Raw genomic sequence first — 20,485 nt, 5'->3', positions numbered from 1 at the left:
GGAGTTGCCACCACCAACGTTAACTAGTCCAGCTGTGGGAAGACATGGAAAAGCTGCATTCACTTATTAGTCATTCATTCGTTCATTCATTCTACAGAGGTCGCAGGCAGTGACTCTGTCACAACCTACAGTAGGCCCCGAGGCTCTATAAATAAATAAGAGGTGAGCCCCCAGGCAGAGGGGGAGAACGGACATCCAACCATATAACTCACGGGGTCTGTCATAACAGAGATACTCCGAGCACCCAGAGGACGGTGAGGGGATTTCAGCTGCCTCTTCAACATAGGCTAGGAACAGATCTCCTTACACTATTTGTGCATAAAACTTTCTACTTCGTGGAAGAGACTGCACCCAGGATGCTGGCACCCCTCTGGACCAGGGCTTCCGTGGTCTGGGTAAGCACGGGCACCCCAGTGAGTGGTCTCTCTCAGGCTTTGACTCACTGGGACACAGAGATGACCACCCAACCCAAGGAGGAATTATCCAGCTCCTCTCCCCAGGCAGCGCTGCCCAGGGACTGCCCAGATGTAGAGCTTGCACGCCGGCTAGCAGCCCAGTGTGCCACCAGACTGATCCTCATTTGGCCAAATTCTTAGAGTAGAACAGCCGGCAGAGCTGGCCGTGTCCCTGCAGAGCTTTGGAGACATAGCCAGGCCTGGTCCACTGAGATGGAATCTCTGAAGTCCGCCCAGATGGTCAGATCAAATGTCTGGCTGAATTCCTGCCACGCTAGCCTTATCACATTTCTGCCATCTTCTACACTGGTAACTGGATCAGCTAAGCTTTCGCTGGCAGTACAAACCAATGGATAAAGGAGAGCCTGTTCAAGAAAACTGTGCTTGGATAACAGGTTAGTTGACTGAGGGGAAAACTAAGTTAGAATCTGTCTTTGCACCACGAACTGAAATAAATTCCACGCAGGTCAAGGAGCTTAAAAATCAATCCACAGGACTACCAGAAGACTCTAGAATTGTACACTGACGGAAGAAATCCAGAAGGAGATGATCAACAGATTGGACTACATGAAAAGATTTCACATATTTTACAAAATCATCCAAAAGGAACCGTTCTCTGGACATCTCTCACTCCAAACCTTCATCTCTCGCCCCATTTGGCTCTGTCCAAACACTCCCGCCGTATTGAACTGCTGGTAGCTCCTTTCATGAAACACATTGTCTGATCTCCCTGTGTCCAAAGAGCCCTTCTCTGACTGACGGACAGATTCTCACTATGTCGTAGGGTTCAAATCAAGCATTAAGTCCTCCAGGAATAATGGAGTCCTCTCACTTTTCTGCCCCCTCTGTGCCTTGCACAAACATAGAATGTCTTACTGTTCTCCTTTATTCACAGGACCACCCCACCTTGAATTGTAAGGTAGGCGAATGAATTATGGTGTTTTGTACGCTCCGTGTCTGGTGTAGAGTGGTTGATTAATAAGTGTTTGCTGAGTAAACTGGCTAAGCAAATGCAGTATCTCCTGGTTTTATCGATTCACCTGGCACTGACTCAAAGCTTCAAGGCCCTGGTATCTGTTTCGATAAAAGTCAGACTGATAAAAGCACTGCTGACTTATCACCCATGTAAGTGGGACACAGCACGTACCAAAAGTCCTGTGATAAGAGCATTTCATCCAGAGTACCTTTAGCCTGCTCTTTCATTTCCTGGCAGGTTCCTGTTGAGTACAACTTTGGGTTTCAAGTTCTCAATCAGAGCTATCCGAGACGAAAAATGGACCCACCGAGGGTACACGTTAGTGACACCGAATTTCGCCGCAGATCTTATCCATTTGCAAAGCACTCTGTGGTCTAAGTGTAATCCGCAAAGAGAAGCTAACCCAAATCTCTGCTGAAAATCCTTGCTAAGGTCTGTTTCAAGGTGTTTGAAAAGTGTGGTAGCGGGGAGAAAAGCGCATCTCTTTATGGAAATACTTTCTGGTACAAACTGTGTATAACTGCAATAATAAATTGCAAAATGGAACAGAAGCAATTTCATACCTTACCCTCAGAGATAATCATTAAACACTCCATAGCATTTAAAAGTCACTGATTTTTTGAAAGCAATAAATAACCCCTATTGAAAAGATGCAAGGTTTCTTGCTCGGCCATGCCCCTTGGCGTCGCGAATGCGTATCTCCAACCCAAACCTTCTCCAGTCTTCCCAGCACCCACCCAGGTACTCAGCCCCCAAACCTGGGAGTTTCCCTAGACACCTCCCTCTCCCTCACCCTATGTCCAAACCACCATCCCGTTCTGCCCACCTTGTCTCCTAAACACCAGCGGGATCCACCCGCAGCTCTCCCACCACCACCATCTCACCATCTCTGCGCCCCTTGCCCAGCACCAGAGCCTCCTCCGTGTTCTTCCTGCTTTTGCCAACCGCTGCCCACCCCGCAACACACACCGCCACCCCCTACCCACAGGAAGTCATCTGAGAGCAGCCAGAGGGCCCTTTTGAAAAACAAGTATCAGACAATGTAACTCCCTTGCCTAAAACCATTGAATGACTCCATCGCATTTAAACGAAGTTCACAGCCTTGAACGTGCTTTGAAGGATGCTGCAACGATCTTCCTTCTGCCCCAACCCCCTCCCCTACCTTCCACTCCAGTCTTGCCTTGCCCCTCTCCTTCCCTGCCCCAGGCAGACTGGGCCTCTCTCAGGTCTTATCCCAGGGCCTCGATGCACTCCTGCTGCCTGAGGCATTCCTGCCCCACTCTCGGTCTCTCTAAACCTCCACAGCATCCTCCTAGGCTCTGCCTAAATGTTGCTCTTTCAAAGAGACTCTCCTCCCACCCTCCAACTCCTTCCTTTCCCCCCTCCACCACCCAGCTCCCCAGATGCCCTGTTTTCTCTCCTGGTACCTTTTTTTTTTTTGCGGTATGCGGGCCTCTCACTGTTATGGCCTCTCCCGTTGCGGAGCACAGGCTCCGGACGCGCAGGCTCAGCGGCCATGGCTCACGGGCCCAGCCGCTCCGCAGCATGTAGGATCTTCCCGGACCGGGGCACGAACCCGTGTCCCCCGCATCGGCAGGCGGACCCTCAACCACTGCGCCACCAGGCAAGCCCCTCCTGGTACCTTTTAACTTCGCTTCGTATCACCAACCATGGTTTGAAATCACACACGCATGCGCATTTCCTTATAGGTCTCTCTAAACCTTCAATACAGTGGCCACCTGAGGCTAACGAGCACTTCAAACACACCTGGTCCCAATGGCGATGCGCTATAAGTGTAAAATCACACCGGTTTCAAAGACTTGGTACGAAAAGAAGACTGTAAACTACCTTGATACTTTCTATATTGATTAGCCACGGAAGTGATGACAGTTTGGATGTGTTGGGATAAAGTATGATATTAAAATTAATTTCACCTGTTTCTTTGGACTTTGTGTTGATGGGGCCGCTAGAAAAATTAGAATTCCACATGTGGCTCACCTTACACATTTGTTTTTGGGACAGCACTGCTCTAGACTGCAATCTCCACGAAGGCAGAACTCGGCCCATTTTGTTCACTGCCACATCCCCCAGGGCCTAGTACAGCATCTGGAGTAGTATGAGCTGATTCCAGTGAATTGCTAAGTGCATGGAGAAACTAGTGAATGAATCCAGGTAAGCAAAGAAGAAACTTGTGGTTGAAAAGTCCTATGGATGTAGTTACGGCAAGTCTGTAAACTTGCTCTTACTTTGTGTCAGGTAATAAGGGGGAGAAATTTCTGATTAGGAACTGTTTGGAACAACAAGGTAGGACCCCCTCTTAAAAGCGAAGTAGAGCTAATAGACCATCAGTGGTTAAACCAGAGAAAAGTCACCGATAGCAGAAAAGCAGAGATAAACTTCTGAAGGGTCTCTGACCCCTGGTTAGACCATTGTTCAAATCCCCCAAGCCAGGAACCCCCTTGGCAACATTTTGTCCCCAAAATAAAATGATAAAGATTATAAAGATAACTTGACAAACGCCTTCTGCTCAAATTCAAAGGTAACACCTGTGTCCATAAAACTGTAATTAGTACCAATTAAGGATTTGGGGGCAGAGGGGCCCAATTACACTCAGTCTTTGCTTTTTATTCTCATCCACTAATCAATATTGAGCCCAGAATTTCCCCAACACGTGCTCCCCGGCATGTGAGTCTCACCAAGTCCTCTATGGAGAACGCTCTCGGGAAGTGCTGGGTAGGCCACTCCCCTCCTGGAGATCCACGCTGCACGGTGGTTTATAAAGGCTTTGAGAGGACCTTTGAGAATAAAAACTGGTCGACTATTTTGTTTTTTGTTTTTTGTTTTTAACTGGCGTATAGTTAGTCACTTTACAATGTTGTGTTAGTTTCTGCTGTACAGCAAAGTGAATCAGCTATACATGTGTATCTCCTCCTTTTTGGATTTCTTTCCCATTTAGGTCACCACAGAGCACTGAGCAGAGTTCCCTGTGCTCTACAGTAGGTTCTCATTCGTTATCTATTTTATACGTAGTAGCGTAATATGTCTATCCCAATCTCCCAATTCATCCCACCCCCCTTCCCCCTTGGTATCCATACGTTTGTTCTCTACCTCTGTATCTCTATTTCTGTCTTGCAAATAAGTTCATGTGTACTGTTTTTCTAGATTCCACATATAAGCAATATTATATATTTGTTTTTCTCTTTCTGACTTACTTCACTCTGTATGACAATCTCTAGGTCCATCCACATCACACCAGTCAGAATGGCCATCATCAAAAAATCTACAAACAATAAATGCTGGAGAGGGTGTGGAGAAAAGGGAACCCCCCTGCACTGTTGGTGGGAATGTAAACTGGTGTAGCCACTACGGAGAACAGTATGGAGTTTCCTTAAAAAACTAAAAATAGGGACTTCCCTGGTGGCGCAGTGGTTAAGAATCCACCTGCCAATTCAGGGGACATGGGTTCAAGCCCTGGTCCAGGAAGATCCCACATGCCACGGAGCAACGAAGCCCGTGTGCCACAACTACTGAGCCCGTGTGCCACAACTACTGAAGCCTGCGCACCTAGAGCCCGTGCTCCGCAACAAGAGAAGCCACTGCAGCGAGAAGCCCACGCACCACAACGAAGAGTGGCCCCCGCTCACCACAGCTAGAGAAAGCCTGCGTGCAGCAACGAAGACCCAACGCAGCCCAAAATTAAGTAATTAATTAATTTTTTAAAATAACTAAAAATAGAGCTACCATATGACCCAGCAATCCCACTCCTGGGCATATATCCAGAGAAAACCATAATTCAAAAAGATACATGCACCCAATGTTCACTGCAGCACCATTTACAATAGCCAGGACATGGAAGCAGCCTAAATGTCCATCAACAGAGGAATGGATAAAGAAGATGTGGTACATACATACAATGGAATATTACTCAGCCGTAAAAAGAATGAAATAATGCCATTTGCAGCAACACGGAAATGGATCTAGAGATTATCATACTAAGCGAAGTAAGTCAGAAAGAAAAAGACAAATAACACATGTCACTTATACGTGGAATCTAAAATACAACACAAGTGAACATATCTACAAAACAGAAACAGACTCAAAGACATAGTAGAACAGACTAGTGGTTGCCAAGAGGGAGGAGGGGAGGGGAGGGAAGTACTGGGAGTTTGGGATTAGCAGATCCAAGCTATTATATATAGGATGGATAAACAACAAGGTCCTACTGTATAGCACAGGGAACTATATTCAACATCCTGTGATAAACCATAATGAAAAAAATATGAAAAAGAATATATGTATGGGCTTCCCTGGTGGCGCAGTGGTTGAGAGTCCGCCTGCCGATGCAGGGGACACGGGTTCGTGCCCCGGTCCGGGAAGATCCCACATGCCGCGGAGCGGCTGGGCCCGTGAGCCATGGCCGCTGGGCCTGCGCGTCCGGAGCCTGTGCTCCGCAACGGGAGAGGCCACAACATTGAGAGGCCCGCGTAACGCAAAAAAAAAAAAAAAAAAAAAAAAAAAAAAAAAAAAAAAAAAAAAAAAAATATATGTATATGTGTAACCGTCACTTTGCTGTACAGCAGAAATTAACACAACACTGTAAACAACTATAGTTCAATAAAATTTTTAAAAATTAAAAAAAATTTAAATATCATTCATTCACTTATGGTTACCAAAGGGGAAAGAGGCGGGAGGGATAAATTAGGAGTTTGGGATTAACAGATAAATACTACTATATATAAAATAAACAACAAGGACCTACTATATACCACAGGGAACTATATTCAATATCTTATAATAACCTATAATGGAAAAGAATCTGAAAAAGAATATAAATATAAGTGACACTTTGCTGTACACCTGAAACTAACACAACATTGTAAATCAACTATACATCAATAAAATTTTTTTAAATTTGTTTAAAATGTCATTCATTCATACATGTGTGTTGAGCACCAGCTCAGTTCTGGAGAGGCAGTGGTGAGCCAGGAGGACCCAGTCCCCTGCCCCCGTGGATGCTGAACTTGGCACACAATCTTTTCCTCTGCACTCGACCTCTGGAGCGCATGCCTGGGCCATTCAGATGGTGGCTGCAGGACTGGATACTTCCCCGAGTTTACTGAAGTCCGAACGTTTGAAAATGCCCCCAGAAGTTACAGCACTGCCCTCTCCACTTAAAACGTCTACTAATTCAATCAAGTCTGTTGACAAATGGAAGAGAAATGCCACTCCATATACCTCGTATGCACCAGGTCACAACTCTAAGAAGTTTGCCATGTATTATTTCACTATTATTTGCCATGGATTATTCTCAGAATAATACACACTCATCCCGTTTTCGGGGGTGAATAAACAACAAAGGCACCAAGAGGTGAAGTAACTTGTCCAAGGTCACAGAGCTCATCAGTGGCGGAGGCAGATTTGCAGTTAGGTCTGTGAGGCTCCAAAGCTCATGCCCCTTTTCAGCTCGTGACACCATCTCTAACATCCTCTAATCAAGGGAAATATAAGCTAAAGAGCTTGAAAACATGATGAGGAAGGAATATAAAAAGCAGTTAATTCTGTAGTCAGCAAAATCTAAAGGAGTCTTTCCTGAAATACCTCCTTCATATTTCTCTCCGTTCATCTGATTAGAACCATCTTGGAGATATTGACGATCTGAATCTAAACTAATATGTTTCTGTCAGAGGGCAGAGCCCCAGACCTCATGACCCCTCTCTCCTCTGGTCATTCGATGGGCCCTCTTAGATTTGCTGTAGGACGAAATACAGTCCCGGGTACGGGAGCAACGCTAAGAGAATATCTGTGGATGGGTTTAGTTCACTGAAATCACCTGAATGTCTAATTGCAGCTACAGGACAGGAAAGAGATGAAGGTTGGAAGGTCACCCTGGCACCTCTGCAGGCCAGACGGCGTTCAGAGTATCTGTTTCATCCAGTTTAAGCTGGACTATTTGAACTGGACTAACATCTTTCACAGTGACTGCTCTCTCCTTCCTCAAGGTGGGCCTCCCGTGAAAATTCTGTCCCTTTCGCCCACATTCCTTCCACCACTTCTGCTGCAGATCAGTCAAACAAAGCAGTTAGGAATCTGCCCAAGAATTTGTGAAGAATTACGAAGGTGCTTACAAAAAAGTCAGCACAAAGCCCACGGGATGAAGACTAGAACACTCTGACCCCACAGTGAGACTGGATACAGAAAGCAGGGGTGCATCAGCCTGGAGGGATAATCCCAAAGACTCCTGAGTCTCAGAACGTTTTTCTCAAAGGCTTGGAGCCCTACCTGCAGAAGGACCAGCCCTCGCGTTGGCAGGGTCTCGGGCCACGAGATCCCTGAAATATTTCCAACTTAATGTTCTCCCTCTTGTCCGGGCACCAGTAATTCACTGTAGGCAGTGCAGTTTCCTTATTGCCTTTGCTGGGCCCTAGGAGCTACATTCTCAAGTGAGAACTGGCATTCTGGAGTGGACTTCCTGCCAAGACCACCCTTAGCACTGAGGAACACAAGCCCAACCCAAGCCACCTGCCACCAGGAACAACGGTCCAGTGTCCGACTACTGACGACACCCCTTCCCCTCGTCGAAGCCACTTACATGAAAGGCCAAACGTCCTGACTCAGCTTTGAAGGACCACCTGCCCCCACTTTTACAGTCTCATTGACAGGGAACTCCTAGACCTTCCCCCAAATATCTGCTTTCTAGATTCTCCAAATTTAGCTAAGGCTCTTCCTGCCTTCCCAACCCTCCCTTCTCTGGCCAGCAAACCGGGCACTCCTTCAAGGGCCCCTCAGAACTTCCCTGGCTGTCCAGTGGTTAAGACTGCACTTCCACTGCAGGGGGAGCGGGTTCGATCCCTGGTTGGGGAGCTAGGGTCCCGCACGCTGCACGGTGTGGCCAAAAATAAAAGAAAAACATTTTTTTAATTAAAAAAAGGCCCAATCAAAAAACAGTTCTCCATGATGCCTTGTCTCTTTCCCCAGCAGTTATTTCTCATCAATCTGTAGTGCTTCCACATTGTCCACCCCTGCCTTACAGCACAGACTGTAGGTACCTGAATGCCTGTCTGTCCATCTCCTCAACTGGGAGCTTCTCCACGGCAGGGAGATGCCACGGAGTCATTTCTGAATCCCAGAAAGAATTGGCGAATCAACAAGTGTGTTTGGTTTGCCATTATTCTCAAACTGCTTTATCATGAATTACCATATTCCCCTGAACGTGCTTTCTCCAAGTTTAAGAATCAGGGAACAGGAGTCATTATTCAGAGCATGGGTTTCTGGACTCACACAGACCGGCGTCAACTCCGTGACATCCAGGCAAGTGACCTCAGGTGGATCTCACAGAGTCTCCTCCACCTGAGGCCTTGCCTTGCCTCAAAGATGTCAGGAGGATTAACTGAGGTGATGTAGGTAAAGTTCTCTGCACGGTGCCGGAACTTAGTAAGCGCTCAAGAAGCACTGGACACGAATAAACATGATGGGAATAACCACAGGGCCACCAGAGTACAGACCTCCGAGAAGGTGATTGGCAGGCTCAGGGTTCATTCAGTTCCCAGAGCAGAATACACAAGACTCAGCATGAACTCTATTCCACCGCGAAAAGCACATGCTTGTGGGGGGTGGGGGGGGGGGCGGGGTAGAGGGAGGGGCGCGGGGGACGCGGGTTGGGACTCAGAGGCAGGACGCGTGCATTTGTACATTTAATTCACGTTTGAGTACCTACTATATGCTAGTCCTTGGGAATAGAACAGAACATAAAAGAGTCTCTGCCTGTGAGCCCTGAATGAAGAGATGACTGTCTTATCCTGGGAGCGGCTGAGATGGGAGCCAGCCCCGTGCTCCACACTGAGGGGAAACCCTCGCCTTGCCCCACGTTTCCCAGAAAGTCCACCAAAGGGCCCTGTGTGAAGCGGACATTCCCCATTCAAAGTGCGACTCTACCCCTCTCTGTTCCCCTTGACCTTGGAGAGGTGATGTCCTCAAGCAACCTCAGCAGAGCAGAAGCTCAAGTTCATACTTATTAGGCAAGATTCAATAGAAGTATCATCTTTTTTCCATGTTAAAAATAGCTTCCTGTTTAAAGTAACCGTATGTGGGGAATGTTTAAAGGAAAAATGAACTTCACTACCTGGTCATTCTCAGCAAATCCTGGGATATGTTTATATGTTACCATTTGTAACAACATTGCCCAAAGATTTTAAAACTGAGAACAGATTTCAGCTCAGCCACCTGGAAAGCTCAGGTGTATGCAGAGCCCACAGTTAGGTGGCCAAAGGAAACTCCCAGCCTCTTCAAAGCTGTGAACCAAACCGACACCACCGAGATTGCTGTGCCTTTCTATTTTTACAAAATCACTCACATGAGAAGAAATCCTTGCATGTGAAAGTTCCGAAACCCAAATCCCACAACTGCTTTCTCTTTTGTTACCAGGTACTGAATTAAGAAATCTGGTAAACTCAATTTCTTCTTAAGAAGTCACAGACATGGTGACACATCCGCCCAGCATAACCGGCAAAACATTCTACAAGGGAACACCACAATTCCTTCCCTCTCCAAAAAGGAAGTTAAGGAACGGAGAAGGGAAAATATCACCTTCAGATCACATGGACGTCTAAAGAGGACCCACATACGTCTCTTCTCCACTTTCCCTAAGACTTCTACACCCCTAGTTCAGATCAACAGGTAGGTTAAGAGCTGGAGGCGCCTTTAGCATCCCCAAAGTTTGTTTGTCTGTCTCTGGCACCGGTGTCTGCATCAGAAAGTATCAGAGCAGAACCAGCACCGACGGTAAGGACTTTGACCTCCCAACAGGAAGGAGCCCTAGAGGGGGTCGGTCGGGAGAAGGGTGAGAACTCAGTCATCACTATAGCTAATATCGTAATGCAATAGTTAACAAACTGAAACTAATGCAAAAAATCTATCGCGGATCAAATATCGAAATGTTAAAGGCAGAACCAGTATTACTGATTTTTCTTTTTACCTCTAGTACCTACATTTGCTTGTGTCTCATAAACGGCTATGGAATCGACCAGCCACAAGCCCGGGGCTCAGCTGTGAGCACCCGTTGGGTAGAGCCTGGGGACGGCTGTGGGAAGGAGAGAGAGAGAACCCAAGCACACTCATGGCTTAGCAATGTTGGGCAAATAACAACCTTTTGCTGAGAAACATGGAAATAGACCTGAAACATATGGATTAAATTCCTCCCAAAATAAACACAATTTTTAAAGGAAAGGAAAAGTACTTAGCCACTATGTTTGAGGTTTTCCTGAACCCAAACCTTTGGAAAATTAGCATACGAGCGAATTACTCAGGGGCTGTAACACAGTCAGCTTTGAAACAGGCTCGTCATAAACCACCAGTCTATTTTTAAAACGAAAAAATTTAACAGTTTGCCTAAATCTGCTCCCCGGCTCAGGGACCTAAATCTGCTCCCCGGCTCAATGAACCTTTTGAGGTTCATTGTCGTTGTTCTTTACAGGAAGGAGAAGAGTTTGGCATGCCCGCTGCCCCCTGGGAGGCTCTGGAGACCCAGCAATCTGGGGCACTCAAGGAGACCAAGCTGGGAATAACGGCCCGCACCACTCAGCACGGACAAGAGCCCTGGAAAGAAGGCACCCGGGTGAGGGATGCATTGGACTAAGAGCTAGACAGACCCCCAAGATGTCATCCGGTACCAGCTCTGTACCTGGGCATCAGTGTACTCATTGCCCACATGCAGGCACCACTGCCTCCTCAGGGGAGTGGAGGGAAGGAGGGCATGCAGCATGGTGAGGGCTGGGCAGCAGCCTCTGCCTCCGAGTGGACAGCTTAGGCTCATCACTGGCCACCCATCAGACAGTCCTGTGGGACCTAGGGAACCAGTGTCTCTGGTCACCCGTCCCAGCCTAAGTCCCGCCCTAGGAAGCAAGGGGAAGCTGAATCCCCGCAGTTTGGGAGTCAAGGCCATAGTTCCGGGTGTTCCAGTTTCCAAGGCAATGGGGGCCGATACCAAGACCTCCGGACACGAGGCCACCTGGATACAGAGGCTGCTGACCACCAGCTCTCCGGCCCTCCCGGACACTGCCCAGTTCCATGCGTTGTGGTTCTGGCAGCAAAACAAGCCCCAGACAACTACAGATGCCCGTCCTGGAGGGAACCCTCGTTTGCCCCTTCCCTCCATCAGGGTTCCTCACATACCCAGTGGAGCTCTCCAGACTGAACATACCTTACTTTCATCACCTTAAATCAGTCATATAATGATGTTCTTGGAGCTGGCTCCGTGAACAGACGGAGCTCTTCAGATCCCTTTCTGAAGGCGGGCAGCACCCATCAGTGAGGGGTGGGGCTCTCTTTGGGCGTTGTCCCATTTAGAGTATCAATTTTCTCCTTTAGGAGAGCTTTGTAAGATGCCCACGGGAGCTCCAGCTCGAACTGAAACCTTCCGCCTCACCCTGGGCCAGTGGAACTTTTCCATTCTTATATTTCTGGCTTACAGTCCCTTTTCAAAACTCACTCTTGGCTACATCAATGAAAAGGGATGCAAGATCCTGGGTAGAATTTGTTGAGTCTTATACCCTAGAAATATGCTTTTTTTTTTCTTGCCAGCTTTTAGAGAATCTGAAAAGCCTCGTAAGATTAGAAAAGATCGAGTAACAGAGTTGAAAATAAAAAGGCCATTTCTGCAAGAAGCTCACAGCTCCATTGTCCTCCTCCGGTGGTCCTCTACGGCTGGAGTTTTTTTTGAAACAGCACCTGCCACGTTTCCTTCCCCACCCATACCCCATATACCCCATGTTCGTTAAGAGTGTCACACGGGATAATTCTGGTTTCTTTTCATTGAAAGTTGTTGACGCAACAACCAGCAAGACGTCTAGAATGTGAAGAAGACATAGCAAGACAAACCATGATAAGACTAAGATAACAGTCTTAATGTGACTGCCAAGAGCAAAAGGAGATGCTCCAGGACAGAGGTTTCCAAACTGTGCTCCTTGGAACCCATAGAGCTCCGTGGAATCCCTTGGGGACCTCAAGACAAAAACCAAACCCCTACTCCCAGCCGCAGTCACATTTCCTCTGGTTTGTACATTAGGATTTAGTAAGATTTTATGGAAAAAATATGGTTAAATTAATTTTAAACCACTGGCCCAAGAAACAAAAGGCCCCAGAGACCTACAGCTGCCCGGAAGGACTCTCTCTCTCTTTGGTCAGACGTGGCCCAAGGTCTGGGCAGTTCAGGTACAGGGCTTTGTGCAACTGAGGGGTTGCAAGAAGTGAAAGGTTTAAGCCTGTCTATGCTTCTGGATCTTTCCCCATGGCCCCCTCTCTGTGTAGAATGCCTTCTGAACTCCACTCCCCACATTGGTTTCACCAGAAAAATCCCTGTAAACTGCTAATCCTTCTAGACGCACCTCTTCTCATGCCCCTTCTCAGGGAAGCTTCCTGGGATGTCCCCTGGCTTTGCCTTCCCCCGGCAGGCCCCCTGCCCACCACACCTCCTGACCCATCTGTCCTCGCCTCGGTCACACTGCATGGCAACTGCTGACATGGATGTCTGCTCCCCCCCCGCCCCCGTGGGACTGTTAGCTCTGGAGGACAGAGACCATTTATTCAGCTCTGTCTACCCAGTGGCTAACGCAGGGCCTGCCCCGTAGAAGACGCTCAAAACCTTGTACTCAGTTTCTTCCCTGCTTCCAGATGCGGCAGTGGGTGACTGAGTGCGACTGCACCCTTGCATCTTGGGCTGCAGGGGGCATCTCTGATTACCAGCTCATCCCCACAGGAAGGCTACAGGGAGGGCAGCTGAGGAAGACAACTGAGCCTTGAATTTCATTTTCAGGTTCCAAAAAACAAAAGTTGTGATCTTTAGAGTCAAGTGAAGTTGTTTAAATGTAAACAGGCATTCTCAGTGTCTGGAACCAGAGTGAGATGAAATTCCCCAAGTGATCTCTTAATACCACCAAAATTACATTCAAATGCCTCTGCCAGGCAAAGATAAATTACCATTTGCACAATGGTCTTGCACTTAAAAGTAACTCGGTCCAGAGAGCTTTGGAGAATTTATTATGACCAGGAAGAGGGGAAACTCAAAGGGGTTCAAGATATTTAGTCTACTGATAAGACAGCTTAGGAGTGACAATAATTATCTCCAAGAATTTGAAGGGTCGTTAGAAGGTCATCAGGAGGACACAGGCCAGCTGGGCCCCATCTACTCGGACATCAGAAATGGCCTTAAATTATACCAAAAAGAGTTGAGTTGGCATCACAGAAGGTCAGCAGTGATGTAAGCCCTGGCGACCCAAAGGGAGCTCCACAGACCAGCAGCATCACCTGGGAGCTTGTGAGAAATGCAGATGCTCAGGCTCCACCCCAGATCGACCTGATCAGAACTTGCATCTTAACAAGCGCCCCTGTGATCTGTTTGCCTGTGAAAGTCTGAAGAGTCCTGCCCACTGTACTTTGCTCAGTCCCACGGGCTGGGTCCATGCCTTATAGCCAGAAAGTCTCAGGCCAACAGCATGAACTCCTGACCCCAGAAAAGGTCCCCAGCTTCCTGGGGAAGTCTGCAGCCCTCCTGCCCCCTCCTCCAGCGATGTCTAGAAACAGGAGAGGCAAAAGTCTGGCACAGATACTTTACATGCCGGAAGGACCAGTTTCTAGACGTGCCTTCCCTGTAACCCAAAATGCCTCGTGGCTAAGCTCTTTTATGGACAGCTGAGGGAAAGAAACACACAGGGTTTTCAAAAGCAGTTGTCTGGTCAAAGCACTTTAAACCCGAGTTCGATCTATCATGCGGCTGTCCTTGCAGAAGATTCAAAGATAATGCCTCAGCAATATCCCCACGCGAGGAGCCAGGCTGTCCGGAGCTAGAGAGAGGAAACCCGTTCTGAGTAAGCGCCAGTGGGGGAGGCCGGCTGCCTGTGCGCCCCACTCACCCTCCCCTACCGAAGGCTCCCACACCTGCAGGGGGTGGGAAGTGAAGGATGGATTCGGATGCCTGGAACCAAGCTGAGCCTAGAGAGGGGCCCTAGAAAATAACAGGGGCAGGGGAGAGCAGCAGTTCCTCTCCCTCCGGGTGGGGAAGTGTGCTTCCCGGCACGGAGGGAACCAAGCAGAAAGCAAATGTATATTTGATGACATTTCTCTGCGTGCAGCCTCTCTTCTGAAGAGCCAGGTCTGAACGAAGCCTCGCATCAAAGCAGACAGAGGAAAAAGAAGGATAGGGAACCTACCAGAGAGACCAGGATGGCCCCTGGAAGTGCAGATAACGAGAGTCACTATGATAGGCACCAGAGTCCTATCCAATTTAACGAAATATCCACATGCCAGGCCTTTGGGAAAGGAGGCTCAGGGCCCAGCTATCAGCTGGCGAAACAGTAAAAGGGAACTCAGTACTGAGAAGCCTCCCTCCGACCCATTACCATCCTAACCTCCTACTAACCTAACCAGATACGAGAGTAAGAATGCGATCCTTCCCTGTTCCCTGTTCAGAGGAAACTGAGTTGCCTCCGTGTAAAGATAAAAGCCAAGCAAAAGGAGACAACTGATGCATTACTCGAATGAGATGATCCATCTGGGTATCTGCCGTCGTGTGGAATGAGAGATGTAGCCTAGACTGATCATGGATATAGGCTCTTGTGAATGCAACCCATAAACACAACTTTGTTCCTTTTAGGAACCCAACGCACATGCTTGTATTTCTCTCTTGATTTATAACTACAAGTGCAAAATGTTTTTATCCTATCAAATTGTGCTCCTCTGTCAATACCACAGAAGGTACTAAAAGGGGGTCACTTAAGCGGCGGGCTTCAAAGGAGGCTGAGAGTAACTGAATTCACCCCTGTCATCCCGCCGGCCTTCCCCACTGAATGCCACTCTTGCCATTTGATCCGTCCGTCCCAGACACACAGACACTGCTGCAACAGGCAGAATGCCACAGGATCTGTGAAGAGCCCCTTTCTGCCTCTCACACCAGTCCCTCCCCTCTTTGGCCCCTATACTCCAAAAGTGTTCTGTAGTTCAATAGTTTTCCTACCAGAAAGTCTTGTGTGCTGGAAACCGGAACTGCATGGGAGTCCAGAGAAGAGAACCGGGACTTAAAGGTCAGCCAGGGCCCATGTCCTCCTGTTCCGTTCACATTACCGGGTAGACAAAAGTCACAGAAAGATTCCCAGCATCTGTGGACTGCATCCTTCAGTTCCACTCCTTTCAGATGGAGGGAGCTAAGATTACTTCTGGTCTACTAAAGAAAAAAAATATAGAAAATCTAAGAGCCCCAGAACGTGAAACTGGCAGAAACACACACACACAGACATGCACACATACATTTTGTGGGGGGAAAAAAAATGTAACTGTAAGATTGGACCCACTACAACTCCATTATCCAAACTTCTGTGGTGTGTCACATATTAGGGATTTCTACCAGACAGACCCCCGAAGGTGGAGCTGGAGGAAATTTTCAAATCTATCTGAGAACAAGTAAGTGGCAATGCAGCAGGCAGAGTGAGTGCGTGTCTTGGTTAGGGTCTCACAGCCAAGCAAGGCTCAAGCACAGGGGAATACGCTTCCTGCCTGGTAACGACCGCTCAGGGGTTTCCTAGCCCAGGTGCTGCCCTAGTGCAGCAACCCCTCACTTCACCCTGCAGGAATCCAGAAATGGGGCTGTGGACGCCAATCTCCATCAGTACCCGAGGGAACTTCACCTTCAAGAGGACAAAAAAGGCCCCTCGGAAGATCCTGCATTCTTTTGAGAGAAGAATCAGGAAGAATCGATCATTTCAACCAGAGGGCTGTGATAAAATTTTGAAAATTACTTACTTTATCTTTTCTCCAGGTGGTACAGGTGGGAAAAACAGGCAACTGATGTGTTTCGTGCAAAAATTCTTCCATTTTTCTTTGGTGAACAAGTTTTGTTTTTGTTTTGTTTGTTTGCATTGTGATCAACTTCAGCACTTTCACCAATTCCATCAACAAGTTCTCGAACATGAATATCAAGCGGAGCTGGAGTCCCTATCAAACAATTACTAGGTTAGGAAAGAGAATAGAGGGCCGGTGAACGTAAGTCAAAAGCAGTGCACAACCGTCTTTAAAATATCCCTACAATCGCTACCATGTTAAGAGATTTCTCTGTGCTCAGCACCGGTATACGTGCTTTACACTGTGCTACTTAATTCTCATCAGCAACTCTGCAAGGTAGATTGTGTCGTCCCCAGTTTACAGATGGGGAAACAGACGCAGAACTTAAGCGACTTTCGAAAAGTCACACATGCTGCTCCAAAAATAAATAAATAAAGGTGTTTAATTGTTTTTACTCTCCATGGGCCTTCGCCAGTCACAAACAGAAGCAGATCTTCTGAATTTCTTGCAATTTTAACATGAAGGAAGATACATCTTCTGTGTAGGTGAAAATGACAAAAAGAAGAGCCTCAGCCAACGTCATTTCTTATCAGAGAAGGGAGATGTTTCATTTACTCAGATTAACCCCTACAGGTTCTCTCCACCCTGTTTCCAAGCAACCAACTCAAAAAACCCTCTACTGGGCTAAAGAGGAACCAATGGAAGCTTCTTTAAAAGTGTTATGGACCTGGGAGGAAATGATTAGGATTGGAAAACAGGAGAGCTGCTTTTTGCACATGCATCCAAACTCATTCTCTATGCACGTGTTCTGTCTGATTCTTCTCCATTCTGTCACTGTAACTGTGAAACTAATATCGCCTCCCAGTACCATATTTACTAAATAATTTAATGAAACGGAACATGACCCTATATCATGCGCAGAAAACAGTTTGAGGGAGGTCCCTAATTAGGTCTGGCTTTATGTCACTGCCTCAGTCGAACGCTCAGGCGTCGCATAATCGTAACACCTCGGAGGGCCCCGGGGGGCTGCTGAAAAGCCAGAGAAGCCCACCAGCGGCACCATGCCGGAGGTCCTGTACAGAGCCCAGCTGCAGGCTGATCTAGCAGCCGATCACAAACCACGCAGGCTCCCTTTATCTTCCTTTTGAGTGGCTCACGTCGCCTTGGGACCGGACACCGAGGGCTCCCGCAGACTAGTGGTCCCTCTCCTCCTGCCCTGTGCCCCTACTCTGAGTCTGGGAGGAAAGCCGCGCGACTTCCCCGGGAGACCCAGGGCCACAGGCTGGGAGTGGAGGAAGCGGCTGGGAGCTGTCCATGGTGGCTCCGCGCCTGGGCACGCAGAGCCGCCGGCTCCCGCCCCCGGGCGCGCCCAGGATAACCCTCCAGACCGCCGGAATGGAGACAGAGACTCGCTCCCAGGCTGCAGCCAGGCACTGGCTCACACATCAAAAGGTTAGTTTAAAAAGGGAGTTCTCACCTGTGGGTAGCGTTGGCTGCATGAAGCAGGACTCAGGACCTCAAATCCGGCTCCTGGCGGCGCGCCGGGGACGGCAGTAGTGTTGGACCCTTGGGGAACGGCGGCCGTCTCTGAGAACGCGGACAGCGAGTCTGCGGCGGAGAACCTCGGCGCACTCAGCTCCTTTCTCAAGAGCACATGCGTCCGGCCGGGTCCATTCCAGAATGTCTCTGGCCCTGGTTCCCAGAGCGGCGAGCTGGAGACCTGGCCACGGCCCTGGCCTGCGCTCCACCAGGTCCCTGACTTTCTTCCCAACCTAATATGACCTTTCTTGGAGCTGACGACCCTTGCCAGGGACCGCCGAACCCTCTTGCAGCGATGGCAGGTTGGGGCTCTCAGCCTAAACAGCAGTAGGGGCCCTCGTGTCATCTAACATTCAATTGCCTCCACCCGTCGCGTGCCAGAGCGATGCTGGGTGCCTAGCGCCGTCGGGGAGTGCGCGAGCGTGTAGGCAGCGGGAGGCGGAGGGAAACACCAGAAGGAAGACCGTGCTGAAGGCCGAGGAGCAGGGCGCAGACCTGTTGCCAGATGCATGCCCACTCATGCACAGTGTGAGCCGGCTCCTTGTGGGCTGGACTCCGCGACCTGACCCTCGGAGCGGTCCCTCCTCGGCAAGACACTGTTTGGGGCGCAAGCCCCCCCGAGACATTCAGAACGGGGGAACTCTAAGGAAAACGGGTATCTGCTCCCGGCTGGATGCGCTCCGGGGACACTGGAGCCCCTGGCACCTGCTGCTTCCAAAGGCTCACACGACCTCAGAGAAATCCCACAGCGGACAGAGACAAGGACGTATGCCCCTCAACAGACACGTGGACAGACAGACAGAGGCGGACCGCACAGCACGGAGTGGACAAACAGAAGCCAATGACGGGTAACGTTTTCCCTATCACTGGTGGAGGCGCTGAACCCCCAGTCTGCCCTCCCCTCCGAGGCTGGGCAGTACGCGCAGCCCTGGCACGCCGAGCCCGGCCCTCTTACCTCCCGGTCGGTAGCCAAGACAGTGGCACGCCTCGCGGGCCAGAAGCGCAGTGGCCGGAGCGGTCGGGGGCACACTGACGGGCCCTGCGATCTCCCGGGACGTGAGCAAGCGGAGTGGTAGTTCGTCTGGGAAAGCGGGTCTCAGCTCCTGACCGCGCTCAGCTCCTCCGGCCCCGAGCGCCCCGCCGCCGACGCCAGCCGCGCCGCTTGCGCTCGCCAGGCTCAGCCGGGTTGCAACGCGCTGCGCTCGCCCGCGCTCCCCAGCCGCCGGCCAGAGCGGCGGCTTTTATAGCGAGCTGCCGCTTCAGCTGGCCGCGCCGGGCTGACTCCTCCCCGGGGCCCCTGACGCCCGCGCGCCACCGACCCGCCCCCCGCCGAAGCTCCCTCCCGGCCCAAGTGGGGCGGGGGCTCGCGCCCCGGCCGGACCCGGGCGGGCTCTGGCGGCCGCTCTGGGAGACGCAGACCCGAGCCTGCGGAACCCGGGCGCGCGACGTCCAGCGGCAGCAGCCGGGTGAGGGCGCTGGAGCCCAGGACTCGGATGGAGCAGCCGCAGTGGGCCGCCCAGAGCCTGTTCTCCGGACTCAGAGGGCTTAGGGTGGCCGGTGCGCAGGGTTAAAACCCCACTCGCGTCCAGGGGTAGGAGAGGCTATGCAGGAGAAACTCCCGCGCCTGGAGCAGAATCGCGGGGAGATAAGGTTCAGGGTTATTAAGCCTGAGAATCTTCTTTTAACTTGGGGTGTAATAGGGAAGAACAAATCTGACCCAATATTAGATGTTTCTTTTACTTTAACCTGTGTATTCTACTGCTTTTGCTTCGAGTTAACATTGTTGCCTGTAGCCTGAAATATACAGGACAGCCCGTGATAAACCTCTGACCTTTAAGAGTATGACACTTTTTCATGCATAAAGAGATACAAAGTTGCAGAACAGAGAATAACAGTTGTCTTGTTGGAGGTTTACAGGAACATCGTGACCTGACCTAGGTGGACAGCTGCAGGAACAAGGGATTCCTACACCAAGAAGTTTGCAATAACCAACCACGCCCCTCCCTCACCTTGCCTTTAAAAATGCTTTGCTGAAACCCTTTGGGGAGTTCTGGGTTTGGGGGGCACAAGCCACCTGTCTCCTTACATAGCCCTGCAATAAACATTTCTGTGCTCCAAATTCCCACATTTCGGTTGGTTTGGCCTCACTGTGCGTGGAGTACACGAGCTTGCATTTGGTAAGGAGACAGTGGCTGTAGAAAGAGATCCTGGTCTAGGACCTAGCATTCCCTCTGAGAGGAAAAGGCGTGGGGCCTTGGGTTGAAACCAGAGTCAGACACGCCAGGCATGTGACTGCCCACATGGGTCTTAACCTCCCTGGGCATCAGTTTCCTCATCAGGAAAATGCGTTCTCTGATGCTTCCTTACTGACTGGTAGGATTTAAGTGAGGTCACAATAGTACAGGTACCTAGCACACGGCAGGTGTTCAGTAAGTTAGAATCCTTCCCGTACGTGGGAGAGGGCTCTGTACCTCTCTAACTGGACAGACTGAGGTCCTCAAGGGTCAGAGCAAGAAGGCATGACTGCTCTAGATATTCCCCTGCCCGGGGAAGCAGTACTAGTGGAACGAGCCCATAGCAGGTCCCTGGGGCACGTGGAGTCTCCTCTCAACTCCGCCACTAACTCACTCTGTGACTTGGGGCCCTCTACTCTCCTTCTCTGTTTGTTGTATTCCCTCCCATTTTTTTTGGA

General features: G+C 49.6%; 1 protein-coding gene across 2 annotated transcripts in view; it reads right to left on the bottom strand.

The window, feature by feature from the left end:
• Nucleotides 1-18,855, bottom strand: part of CEMIP (cell migration inducing hyaluronidase 1) — a 162,130-nt gene extending 143,275 nt beyond the window's left edge. For both annotated transcript variants that reach the window (XM_032623339.1, XM_032623338.1), the window contains exon 1: nt 18,749-18,855. The gene's annotated coding sequence lies outside the window, so the exon portion shown is untranslated. The remainder of the gene's footprint in view (nt 1-18,748) is intronic.
• Between the last annotated feature and the right edge of the window lie 1,630 nt (nt 18,856-20,485).

This window comes from Phocoena sinus, chromosome 2, assembly GCF_008692025.1.
Source record: "Phocoena sinus isolate mPhoSin1 chromosome 2, mPhoSin1.pri, whole genome shotgun sequence".
NCBI lineage: Eukaryota > Metazoa > Chordata > Mammalia > Artiodactyla > Phocoenidae > Phocoena > Phocoena sinus.
This window is presented reverse-complemented; position numbering and strand designations above follow the sequence as displayed.